The sequence below is a fragment of the Zingiber officinale genome, chromosome 11A, assembly GCF_018446385.1.
Source record: "Zingiber officinale cultivar Zhangliang chromosome 11A, Zo_v1.1, whole genome shotgun sequence".
NCBI classification, from domain to species: Eukaryota; Viridiplantae; Streptophyta; class Magnoliopsida; order Zingiberales; family Zingiberaceae; genus Zingiber; species Zingiber officinale.
In genome coordinates, this window is record NC_056006.1 from 80,458,803 (window position 1) to 80,473,154 (window position 14,352).

The following is a 14,352-nucleotide window of genomic DNA, read 5'->3' on the forward strand; positions in this document are numbered from 1 at the left end:
TGGTGATTTTGTTATTTGATATTTACCATCGGAAAATTTTTGTTGAAGATTATGTGCAGGGAGATGTCTACGGAGATCGAAATTTTTTGGCTGGATGAGACTCTCGGTGTGACAATTTGGTGGAGACGGTTATACTTGCTATGTGTTTTGGATTTTCGAGATTTATTCGATACCAATTTATTTGGTATCGAGTACAATTATGATCTTTTGTTTGTATTGATTTTCGGTTTATTATCTCGATACCAATTGTATTGGTATCGGGGCGATAACACCTTTGGTGTTACGGAATTTATCGGACATGTACATGTATTCTAGATATTTGTTAGCTGAGCGTTTAGTCAAACTGGGCATTATCGGATTCGATATGGTTATTTTTCCATTTCAGATTTATTTGGATTCCAAGCGATGTACGTTCGGAATTTTGAGGTCAAATTGGGGACTGGACAGCGATGGAACATCTCCAGACGGCAAATAGGTACGATGTTTATTTTATGATAGTTAGGACATCTATTAGTACTTTATCTTTATTACCTGTCTGGTTGTTGTAGCCATATTACATGTGATGGGTTAGCTATTGAGCAGGGTTGACCTTAATAGAGATCAAGGATTATAGTCTCTGATGATTTTTTTTTCCATCATACCATAAGTAGTTTTAGCTGCTGTTACTACTAGTAGGAGATGGAGGCACATACCAGCCTCTGCTATTGTTAGCTGACTAATGGATGATACCTACATATTCCTGTTGACTTAGCCAGTAGAGTTTTTATACTCATATCTTTTGGATATTAGGATATCCGTTACGATGAAAATTGATCATTTGGGGAGTTATCATGTTTGATCATTGTTGAGAATGATTTGAGGTTGAGGAACATTGTGAGATCAGATATTGTGATGTGTTGATTTCTAATGATTTATGAGAGTAAATGTTATGTGGTTGTCTGATGATCTATTACTAGATATTTGTTTGGATGATCTATTAGTGGATAATTATTGTGATGATCTATTATTTGGGTTGTCGTTGATGGTAACATAGTGAGTGTCATGTATGATATTCACAGGTTTGATGATTATAGTTGGTGATCAGATTATAATCGGGTGCTAGAGAGTTTACGGTTGAGTGTACCTATGAATTTTAATAAATCTGGTTAGTTAACAGGATGATAAAGTTGATGTTTACTTCCTTTAATAGATAAGTAATGATTTGGTGTTTTGAATGTTAACTTGCTCTCATGGGGAGTAGATACTTATTCATCTGATATTATGTGGGTTGATATTTTTGAGGATAATAAAATGAGGGGTTCTTGATGTTCTTGAATTCTGACTTTATCTTTTGGGTCGTACAGATTTATACATATGATTATTATGGGTTTCTAGTAGATTATACCCGAGTGGTTAGACATACATGTCTGATTGTTTATTGGAGGTATTTGTCAATTAAAAACTATGTTGTGGAATGTGCACATATGTTTGAGTGTTTTATTGGATGTATCTTATCGATCTAATCTGAGTTATGATATGTGCGGATGTGTTGGGTGTAATATTTGAGGTATCTTGTTTATTATATGATTGTTTTGAGAGTATACTTGTGCCGATTATGATTTGTTGGAAGTATTACGTTGATTATACTCTTGGCATAGGTGTACATATGTCATGTGAGTGTTGTTGAGGTGTATTGTTGATTATACCTTTGTTGATATATGCACACGGGTTTGATAGGTATTGTTGGAGGTATCACACTGATTTATACCTCTGTTGTGAGTGCGTTTGGTGTGTAATAATTGGAGGATTATGTTGATCATACATATGTTGTGTGAGCAAGTGTGTCGTGTATTGTTAGTGCAAGCATGATTCTTATGTTGAATGCGTGGATGTAGGTGTCTGTGATTTGTCATTTGTTGGTTACCACAGCCATATTCTTATCGTTGGTGATTCACTACGATGTTGATAGATTTGAGGATGAGTTTGATTTGTTTACTAGGTTGTTTTTACATTTGGTACATCTGTCGACAGATATGTGGTTGAGTGATCTCGTGCAGCCTCTAGTTGGATAGTTAGGTGCCTTAGACACTTATGGATCGTTTGTAGTGGAGCGGAGTTTCTACATGTACATATTTCGGATTGCTTGTAGCGGAGCATTGCTCCCATATCTATTGCAGATACATGTTATAGATTATGTGTAGTGGAGTGATACTCCTACATATTGAAGATTTCTTGTGGTAGAGCGTTGCTCCCACAAATGTGGTATTTCCTGTGATGGAGCGTTGCTCTCACACTGGAGGATCTATGTTTAGATGATCTATATCGTTGGTGATCATATTTCAGACTTATTGTCAGAGATCTTATGGTTAGAAATGTCTGTGATATGGACATTATGTGTCATGATTTTACTATTAGGGTTTGGGAAGCCTTAGAGGTTTTCAGAGACTTGATGATTTTGGTATTCCCATGATGTTTGGATCGGTTTCCATTGTCTTTGTTGACGGTGTTGTGATCTATTGCGGATCCACGGTGAGTTACGCACTTCATCTTTGCATAGTTCTAGAGACGCTTCGATGGAAACGTCTAGATGTGTAGACCAGTAGTGCGTATTTTGGTTATCTTCTGTGAGATGTTTGACGGTCATCGGTAGGAGTATACCGTGGTTCCACAGAGATCGAGGTTGTTACCGTTGGGAGTAGACAGAGTTTATAGAGGGGCTCGATATTTCCGGAGATACGTTGAGGGTTCTCACGGATTGCTAAACTACTTACTTGACCGTGAAAAGCGTGAAGTTCATTAGACTGAGGATTATGAGATCGACCCGTCAAGTTTAGTATGGCTCGATTTGTTTTTCTCGGAGAGGACGGATATGTCCTCTAATGAGCAACGTCTGTGGTTGTCTTTGTTTTGACGACCGTAGCGGTAGTCTCCTATCTAGAGCATGAAGAACTACCTAGTACATGACTTGTGGTTGCCATTATTTTGCCTTGAAGATTTGGCGACATCATTCATATTACATTTGAGATTCTCGAGCATAAGTCTCTCAAATATATTTTTACGAAGAAATTTAATCTCCTCGGACGGAGATGGATGGAGTTCGAAGGATTTTGATTGTACCATTAGCTATCACCGGGGAGAGCTAATGTGGTTGTCGACGCGAAGAAGTTCGAACTTTAGCCCACCCAGTTGTGGACTTGATTTAAGATTTCTCCGATTTGGGTCTTGAGGCGTAAGGAATGAGGTACTACGGTTATCATGGTTGCATCGATCGTTGACGAGGACAAGCCCTAGGATTCGGTATATTTGTAATTTATTTACACGAGATAGCTTCCGAGGCCAGACCGAGTTCACGAGGGGAGAGTGTTACTTTCGAGGAAGATTATGCGATTTCGCCCATCTCATCCGTCTTATAGGAGTTACTGAGGCTCATCGCTCATGATTTGCTTTCCACCAAGGCGGTACCAGTATGTGCCAAGATTTGAGGTGTTTCTATTGGTGGAACGACATGAAGAATGACATGGAAGACATCGCGGATTTTGTAGCTAGATGTCTTGTTTGTCGCAAGTGAAGGCCGAGCACCGTGAGACCTTTGGATTACTAGCGGATTCCTATTTCGAGTGGAAATGGGAACATATTGGTGGTGGGTTAGCACGACGAGACATGATTTGGGTAATCATTGATCGATTAACCAACCACGCACTTTAGCGATCCGGAGGATTGACTGGACCATTGGCGATTCCGGTGTTTGCAGAGATCATCAGATTATATGGTGTTCGTTGAGTATCATCTCGGATAGAGATCCACAGTTCACGTCTCATTTGACAGTAGTCTGTAGGCCTTGGGCAGCTTCTTCTGTTGTCCAATCCATCATCCGCATGGGCAGATCGACGGACCATTCAGACTTAGAGGACTCTTTGAGGTCATGTATGATGGATTCTGAGGGGAGGACCATCGTTAGTAGAGTGCCTACAACAACACGACTTTCATTTGGCTATCAGATGTGCCAGGTGCTAGGATAGACCTTGTGGACACCCGTCCTCCAGGATGAGGTTGGAGCAGCAGTTGGGACCTCAGAGCCTCGACATGAGCATTGAGTTGGTGCGCATTTCTAGACGGAGGATGTTAGAGGCGGGGATCGCAGGTGTTATGTTGATCGGAGACGCACCTTAGAGTTCTCTGTTGGTGACCATGTATTTCTCTGACCCACGAAGGGGTGAAGAGATTTGGCCTCGAGAAGCTAGCTCCGCGACATTGGCCTTCGAGATCTTAGAGGATCGAGCGGTAGCTATGATAGCCACCACCTATCAGAGCACGATGCATTCCACGTGTTGCTTTGAGGAGATACGCATTGACCCAATGCGTGGACGGCGATTCGACGTCACTTATGAGGAGGTTCCAGTCCTTGGACGGAAAGCGGATTCAGGAACAAGACTATCATGGTTAAAGTCGGATGGCGATTCTGACGAGGAGGCTACTTGGGAGCTCGAGGATACTATCCGAGCTCGATATCCCCATCTTTTCACTTGAGGTATGTGATTCAGTTTACCATTCAGCTTTGTTAGTACTTGCTGATGGTAGATAACAAAATTTGGGGACCAAATTTTTATTAATGGGGAGAATGTAAAATACCGAAAAATGACGAATATTAATATTAAGGGAATTTTTCGAATTTTTGGACATTTTGAATTTTTTTCTTGCTCATGGACGAGTTGTGCGGATAAAGCAGCGGAAAAGCTTGTTTAGGTTATCTGTTTAATGAGGAAAGATTTATTTTTCCTTTTACTTCTTTTCTCTATTTCTTTCCCGTGCACGCCGGCCGAAACCACCGACCCTTGCCGACGCCTTCTCCCTCCCTCCGACTCTCCTCTTGCTTGCCCTAGCCCCATACCCGGTCCTCAGCCCGGCCCGTGCCCATCCTCAGGCCCTGCTGAGTTCCTCTACTCCTGGTCCGCCTTCCGTGCGTCGTCGACCGGAGAGAGTCTCTACTTCCTCCTAGAGCCACTCAAACTGGCCAGCGCGGCCACAGCCCTAACTCTTCTCCTCTTTCGAGCACCACGGTCGATCGTTCTTTTTCCGATCGTCATACAGCCGCCGCGCGCTTCTAGCTGCGCCTGACCCTCTCGCGGGGGAGCCACTTTCCTCCTCTCCTCAGTCCGGCGAGCCACCGCGGACACCCTTGCTCTCGCCGACGCCGCGATCGCACGCCACTAGATGTCGATGCGAGATCACGCCATGCCTAGCAGCAGCGCCCGGAGGCAGAGCCGACATCATAGCGATGCACCGCCTAGCCTTTAGCCCACGTTCTGATCTTGGAGGTCACGGATTGGTGAGGTTTTGTGTATTGTGGGGTGTTTTGGATTCTGGCTACCCAGCATCCTGTTCCGGCACCAACAGAGGCTAGGTAGTGAGGTAAGGATTAAAGAATTGTATCTTCGTTGTAGATTCTGTGTTGTTTGGGCTATTGTGATGATAGATTTGGATTTAGGTAAATTATTGTTAGAATTCCTAACTAGTTGGATTTGTGATCGTTTTGCAAATGGTTGTGGAGGTTTGAGTGCTGTTGCTTGGTTCCAGCTTTAGACCCAGCCGCTATAGCTCCAGTTGTGAGCAACGACATGAACGAATTTTTTTTGGGTAAGTTGTGCTATGAAATTCTTACATTTAGTATTGGTTTAGATAAGTTGTTGTGTTTGATTATGCATATTGCAAATCCTAATTTGAATGGATTAGTTAGGATTTATTGAGAAGTTGGATTTAATTTAGGAAGGTCGAGATTATGGTTTAGGGTTTTTCCCTAAATTATTCTTAAGGATTTTTATTTAGCTATTCGTTTAATTTGTAGCTAAATAAAAATGTATGTTTGATATCACAGGACCATTTTATCGGAGGCGGGTACTTTTGACTTATGTCATTTGATATGCTTAGTAATTAAATTAACATGTTGTATTAATTGTGTTTCTTATCTGTTTCGGTTAATCACTACCCAAATCTTACATGCTTGATTGATTGATTGGTTTTGCATCTCAGGTATATTTTACCTGTTTATACCTGCTTATAGGGGTAGTGATATACCATGTTTCACCATGTTCAAGACCTAGGTTTTACCTACGCATACCTTTGGATTGTTTTGGATTCGTTGACCTTTGATGCATTTTATATATATGTGGATTAGGTCGATATTTCTTGTGGTTAGTGCCATGCACCATTTGCATGATTGCATCTTTGTCATATAGTCCGCTTCATTATTGTTGAGCACATCGCCACTACATGGATCTACCACCACACACCATGGTAGTGGGTCAGTTTGGGTCTTGCGGTGCTCTCTTGGTCCGCTCATGGGTAGTGTGACACAACGTGTTATCCGGGATTTCTCCTTTAGTGACTGGGAGTTGAGCATTGGCCTCCCCATCTATGATTTGGGGTAGGAGGATAGGTGTACCGGGCATCCGATCACTCGGTCACTCATCCGGGGTGGTAGTGACGACAGAGTCATTATCACACTACTCTCGGCCTCTTTGTATGATGAGAGGTGACGTGACGCATCGATTGGCATCATATGCATGATGCATTTTATTGCTTGTGCGCTTTCATATGTTTCTATACCTATGTTTGATGCATACATCTCTCGCCTCGGATTGTTTGACCTTATACTCACTATTAGTCAGTATTCTCTGTTTATTTCAGATATCTCTATCTTTTATCGAGTGAGATTACCTGAGGTTCTTGACTGTTGGACTCACCCGCCTCCATTGAGTGGAGATCTTTCCAGAGGAGTTCCCGCTAGTCAGCAAGTATCCCCTGGACTTCCGGGATATGTTTGGTTTTCTTGGTTTCTTTTTCCATGGTTTGAACTCGTATTATATTCTGATTTATTTATGGACATGATATAGATTTTATTATATCGAGGGATTTGGATTTGGTTTTTATTCTACTACATGCCGCTGGATGGCGAAGAGGTGAGTTTCGTCGGAGCTAGTGTAGTTGAGTAGGGTGGTTTTTGAGTCAGAGTATTACTACTTTGTTTGATATATATATATAAATTGCGTGGTGATTGATTTTATTATTTTTGTTTCATGTACATGGTGAGTATTTAGTGCTGAAAATTTTGATTCCATTCCAGAGATCTTTGAAATTTTTCGGACCAGACTCTTCGGAGTGACAAATTGCTAGTGATTGCCCAACGAAAGTGGTCAAGGACCACGGGCCTTCGAGTAGGAGTCGTCACAGGCTCCGAACGAAGTAAAAAATAATTGTGTTCATTTACTTTTCCGCTGCGCTTATACTCTGTATTTTCGAATCGATATTCACCCCCCCTCTATCGAACGATCACGGTCCTACATGACATATTTTCAATTTGTTTGAAATGTGTGATTGTTTAAAGGATTATGTAGATGAGACATATAAAATAATATAAATTTAGTGATAAATATAAAAATAAGATTATATGCGTGTCTATAAATAAACGGATTTGAAACGAATTTATAATCAAAATTATAAATGACTTTACAAACAGATTAAAATTTATATTTGTTATGTAATTTAAGGTAGACTAATGATAGATTTAAAACAAAAGTAGAGATGAAATTTGTATTTGAAATTAATTTCATTTGGTCAAATAAAATAGATTCATAAACAATTTTTCAATCTGTTTTTAAAATAGGTGGCGTTTGTTTGGTGGGTTTATGAATGAGGGAATGGAATGATAGTAATATAGGATGTATGGTTAATGGGTTTGTGAATAAAAATTTTGGTATCATTCCTAAATAATTTGGAATGACCAAAACCCAATTAAACACATGGGTTTAGAATTGATTCCTGATTCTTAACCTTTGTCTTGTTTTTTAAAAGCCCCACTCCTTTGCACTAAGCGCACTTCAAGATTGCCGGTCGTCTCGCTCCTTCATCTTCAAGATAGTGCATCCGGTTCAGGTGACCCGCCCATCGTGTTTGTTTGTTTCGCTCTTGTCAACCACCAAGTCTTGGTTTGCAAGACAAGCAACAATGATTGTCATAGCTTAGAAGATACTTGTCGAAGTCTCCTAAAGGTGTTAACAGGAAGGAAAGACCTAGTTGCAGGACCTAGAGTTGGGTGAAAATCGGGCGAGGAGCCGGCTGAATCACAGTGAGTGTCACAAGCGAGAAAAAAGGAACGTAAGAGCCGTTGAGGAGCTGTCAAAGGTGAGGACTGAGTGAAATCCGGTGACTAATCACCTAGCACTGACCAACCTAAGTGACCCTGAATCCGAATAGAGAGACTCTGGTAAGAGCTCAGTGAAGAAAACTCGAAGCAGTGAGAACCTCCCCTGGTAGATGAAGCTAGGCTAGAAACTGAAGAGGGAGCGGTGTGGCCGGGAGAATCTAGTAAGGGACAGACAAAGTCCAAGTAGTCACAGTAGGCGGGGCTGTACTTGTTAAATACTTTGGTTAACCCAGAAGGAAGTCCAATAGGCGAGGCGTGATCAAGGAGGAGGCAAGCAAGAGGTCCTAGTCAAGGGTCAAAGGATTTGGGACTTGGTGGTCCCCAGTCATGCTAGTGCAAATGTACAACATGGTAGGTTGTGCAAGGCGCAGCTTGAGAGGCTTGGGACTTGGTTTTCGATTGATCGATGGATCGATCAGGCTTTCAAAATCAAGAGTCCAACAACGTAAAGCTCCGGGCTTTCCCCCGAATGTAAACGATCCGCGATTTTAACGGCAATCGCATCCAGCGATCGATGCCTTCTTCAATCGATCGATCTTAGCTTCGCGATGACAATCGATCGGACGCGTAGCGTGATCAGGCAATCAATTCCGATTGAGTAGGGGTGCAATCCTGGTTTTAAGCAGCATAGATCCGCCAGCAGCGGCGCCTCGGTACCAGGAGCCCACGAGACAGGCGGCAACTTCGTCGATCGGGATCCAATCCGACAGATTCGATCGATGGAAGGCTGCTCTGCGTCAATCGATGACTGCTGCCACGCTATTGTATCTACTGATGCGTATCTTTACACTTCCGAACAACACATTCCACACTGAAGGTTCTTGGAGGCTGAGACGTCTCTTCCTCTTGGTTTCTGAAGTCGTTAGCAAGAAGACATCTGTGTTGCTGCTTTGCATATTGATTTAAGCTTTCCTTGTATCGCCTGTTATCCTTTGGCCTTTTGGTATACCTATAAGGGGTCGTGGGGCGTCGTGAGTGGTGTGATCCTTGACTAGTCACCTCTTGTGAGGTGGATTACCAAAAAACCATCGTGTTAGCGTAGCTGTACTGCACGTGATACTATAAGCGAGCGACGAGACTGGATTTACGGCGAGGCGAAGCGCTATTCTGCTGCTTTTGGTCCCAACAAGTGGTATCGGAGCAGGTACCGCTCTGCAGAATCATCACCGGAAGGGTCAAGCATAACAAGAAGAGCTAGAGAGTGAGTTGAAACAAAATTGTCAAAGTCAAAGAAATTCAAAAGCTCAACTTCTACAATGGAATTCCGAGATGGGCTCGTCGGACTCGACACGAGGGTGGCTCCACCATACACTTCTACGAGCTCTATTCTTGGAAATCAAGAATCAAAATTTTCTTATGATGGAGATAGAGCAATGGTTTGCTGTAATGGAAGGCTTCGAAGCTCCAACAAAATAACAAAGGCAAAATTCTCAAGAAGAGCAAGTGGAGCTAAGAGCAAGTCCAAAGGGGCTAATGACAAAGTGACCAAGCTTTTGGTCAATGTACACCATCCTTTGCAAAGTCGAGAATTTGAAGATGCAGGAATTATGGAGTAAAATTGGCAAGCTTCATGAAGAGGTTATTGCAGAGAGAGAAGAATCCAGAGGTGACTCTTTGGAGCAAGACCAAGAGGGGACTCCTCCGGTTGAGAGATGCTCAACTCCAGAACCTCCGAAGAGAAGTCGAGAAGAAGAGCTGTCTTGGGGTGCATGAGAGAGAGCAAGGAGGACGCATACCTTATTCCATATGCAAGATGATGAAGCATCCACCTCTAGGATTGAGGGGAGAGTAGATCAAATGAATCGGACAAGAGAGGCTCACACATCCAGAGAAAGAGAAGATGGTGTCCACCCAAAAATTCAAGAAATATCAAATGGAGGATCAAGTACCCTACACAAGAAGGTATAAATGTTTCAATTAAAAATAAAAATCATATAATATGTTTTGAGTTGGAGTAGTGGTGCATTAAACTACAAGATGTCCCAACTTGGCGAAAAAGAAGTCAGTCAGGGAAAAAGGGCAGGAGAAAGGAGACCACCCGGACAAAGCAAGGAGTACATCAGAGCAACATCAGGGTGGTGCAATATCGTCCAGTCATGCCCCAGATAAGGCTCAAGGAGGCACTAGTCAAGAGGGAGCCTCCAAGGTAAAATGGAAGGTATACCCCTTTACATTATGGTAAAAAACATGATAGTTTCAATTTTTATCATTTAATACTCATAATAAATAGATGAGGAAAAGGCCAGGGAGCCAACTACAAACTAAGGTTAGAAGATAGATAGACATTTGGCAAGAACACTAAGGATAAATGATAAGCAAGCCAAGAATAAAAAAGTTCATGGATCAAATGAAAAATCAAATACTAAGGACTTCGTGAAAATCAAGTCTTGAGGTCAAGACTTGATAAATTATAAAAGACCCTAAAAAGGATGGAAAATATCCAAAAAGGGCAAAATGAGCTAGGTTTAGAACAACAAAAGCCATCCAATGACCATAGAGGTTTGGGATACAAATCCAAAGCTAAAAAGGATGTGCCTAGTTATCATAGGGTTCCATATAGTATGGGACCAACCCTAGGTGTAAAGGTCAAGTCAAGAATACTAGGGAGATTCATTCCTAAGAGTATTTTTGCAATAAATGTGACTAACACTTTAAGTCTAAGAAAGTCACAAACAAGGTCATAAGGGAGCTATCCCTAAGGTTGACCTAGAAAATGTGACCAAGGTTTCTAAGAAGCCAAGGTCACTAGGAAGGTATCTAGGAAGTTATCCCTAGTGAATACCGAGCATCCAAGGGGCACCAATAGGTGTTGGGTTCCTAGGAGCATTCTCTCACTCTACAGATGATGGTAAGAGAGTGTCAACTTGAAGAAAGAGTTAACCCAACTTTGATTGACATTTCAAGAAGAAGTTATTATTAACCTTGAAAAGAAAGGATGTGTATTGTTACTACTAAAGAGGTAAAAAATTGAGAAGTCTCTGATCTTATTTTAAAATGGCACATATTGGGAAAACATAAGAAATACCAAGTTAGGATTTTGTATTTGCTTAGTAACTTCAAATCTAAGCCTTAGCAGTTTGGCATTTTCAATTAGTTAATATGCCAATTTGGAAACTGGAAGATTCTCGCAACTTAGCTGGGATTAAGGATACTTAGATAGATAAGGTAATTTGTAATTTATTTAAAATTTACTATTAGATTATTAATTAGGATACTATAGCTAGTAATCAGGTATATTAACTTGATAATTCATATTTGACTTATTATTATTACAAAATACAATCATTACAAAATACCTTTTCTTTGTCTGTGTTTCTATTGATGTTTAATTCATATTCCTTAAAGCAAGGACAAATGACATTTATCAATAAGTTAACAAGTGTTGTCAACAAGTGGTATTAAGTAACATCCAAGTGGATGTTCAATACAATATCCAAAATGCCTAGATATAATACATGATCCCTAGATTGAGGCAAAACCAAACTTTATATCTCACAAAGACTAATAAGATGACTTGTATGTGTGTTATACAAGTGAGATGTTAGATGATGAACAAAACTCAAGATGTTGATTTGCATTCTTTTTGAGTTTTAAGTTCATCAAACATAGTTATGTGTGTTTCCATCATTGCTAATGTACAAGTAATGTGCATTAGCCCAAGGAATATGGTGGGATATTGGTTTTGAAAATGTTTTAAAATAATTTTAGAAAACCTTGTGGGGAAGGCTATCTTTTGATAGTAATCACCATTGAATAGATAGACACAAACTTGAAGAAAACACTAAAGTTAACAAGTTCTCAAGTTTGTGTCAATCTTTGAAAAATATGATGTATTTTCATAGAAACTATTTTTCCATGATAAATTATACCCTAAAATAATGTCTACACAAATTTTACGATTTTTTGAATTTTGTAGAATTTTCTCTGGGGTCTTCATTGAATTTTGATCAGGTACTCGCTAGACTCGATCGAATGGATGGAATCGATTGACAGCGTGTTTCATCAGCCGATCGATTGACCGATTAGCAGAATTCGCGCTCATCGGCAAAAGACCTCAAGATCGATCCGGAGACGATAAAACAATTCCAAGGAGGACTGGATGTAACCCGACTCAATCATAGCCGATTGGTTTGGGTACTGTTCATCCTTGAACCTATTTTAGTCTAGGTAACCATTCCAAACCGAAAATATTTGTATATAAAGGGTGGTTCGGTGGAAAACAAGAAAACACGATTGGTTAAGGAAGGTTGAAGTTTAGGTTGAGGTTTGTTTCAAATTTGAATATTTGAACCTCAAAACTTAAAATTTTTCCTAAAGGTTTAGGATTCCAAGTCATTGTTGGTGCAATGAGACCATGTCTTTAGGGAGAGGGACTCTTTAAAGGCATGAAATTATTTTTCATGAACCTTGGAAGGTGATCAACAAGGTTGAGCGTTTGAACTTGAATGGGGAGTGGATATCCTCATTGTTCAAGTAGCCGATAATGCTCAGGATGGGTTTGCCATCACATTTACATTAGCGAAAGGACCTTCATTATCGTGTGTTGATCACTAGCATGAAGTGTGTGACAATGATTAGCAACCTTCGTGGAGAGAATTTGGTTGATGTGCCCAAAAATGGAGAATGAACAATATGAAATGAGTTCAGTTATACCAGGAGTTGTGCCAATCTAGGGGGAGATGATGGAGACTTGTAATGCTATGGCTAGAACCTAGGCGCATGAGTGCATGTTTAGCCACGGGAGAAATGGCTTAACATTGTGTAGTAAGGCGATGCTATGGGAGTTGTTGGTGTAGGTCCCCCGTCGTGTATCAAGTTGACTGGTGATGGCTGACAACATTGGTTTTGGGTGTGTGGTCGCGAGTGTCAAGACAAGGTGAAGAAGGCGACATCGATACTAAGAGAGATGAATGACCAGATAGACCTAGGAGACCAGTAGGCGCGAAGCTAGGTGAGCGAAGTAGGCGGAGGCTAGGTGAGTCAGACACTCGGGTTGAGAGAAGCCAGCTAAGAGCTAGAAGCTAACTCGTGAAGGCCTGTATCTCGTCACGGTAGGAAGTGAGGTGGAAGCTGTGGTGTGTGAGGAGGAAGTGGCCGGAATGAGGGCTGTGCTAAAGTTACGAGCTAGCGGTGAAAAGGTGAAGCTGGGTGAACTCACGCTCCCGTGAGTGGAAGGATCTCACGAAGATCCTAGTTGATGTTTAGTGTCTGGTGAGCCGCCAGTGAAAGACCCGGCGAGACGGTGAAGTGAAGCACTCGTGGGTTGACCGGAAATACAGGTCTGACACCGGTTGCTATATGGAGGATCACCACAGGCGGCATGATCTCGACAAAAGAGTGAAGCTAGCGGTCCGAAGTTCAGGAATAGACGATCGCAGATAAGGTCATCCATTCCGTCCAAGTGGTAGTCAAAAGGTTGGTTTGGGCAGAAGGAGTCAAGTAGGTCGTAGGAGGACGATAGAAAACCAATGAAAAAGTCAAGACGGCCAAGGGAGTCCTAGTCAGGTCTAGATGTTGAGGAGACATGCTGATGTTAGCATGCATGTGAAAGATTGTTAACAAGGATGCTACCTTGGTAAACCAAGGCTGCAAAAAGCTGGATGAGAACGATCAAACGTTTTCGCCTCCTCGCTCTCCTTTCCGTTTTCAGTTTCCACAATATAGCTCGAACAGACAGAGATCGAGGATCGATTCGGAGGTCCAGCGAGGTCCCAACCAGCCTGCGATCGGATCGATTCCCAATCACGGATGATCACGACCGTGATAATTAACGTCGATCCTTCATCAGTCCGGATCCCAGTCGTCCCGGTCCGCTTTCCCGCTTTTCCTGAGTACCTGAGATCGGATGATTCGATCAAGCTTCGTCGATTAGATTACATCCGGGAATCGACTGGTTACCATTTGAAATTGAAATCGCCGTATTTGTCAACTTCGTTCATCTCGCGTATCACGACGACTGACTCCACACCTCTAAGCTCAGATCGCTCTTGAGTTTCCCCTTGGAAGAGGCGGATCAGCGAAGAAGTTAGGTTAGGTTGTTAGGTTTATTTGTATCTTGTAAGCTTTTTATATTCCTCTCTGTATTGTATTAGGTTGTAGGGGTTCCAGCGGTATTTACCAAGGGGTGTTGATTATTATATAGGAGAGTGCGTGGAGTGGATCCTTGAACTAGT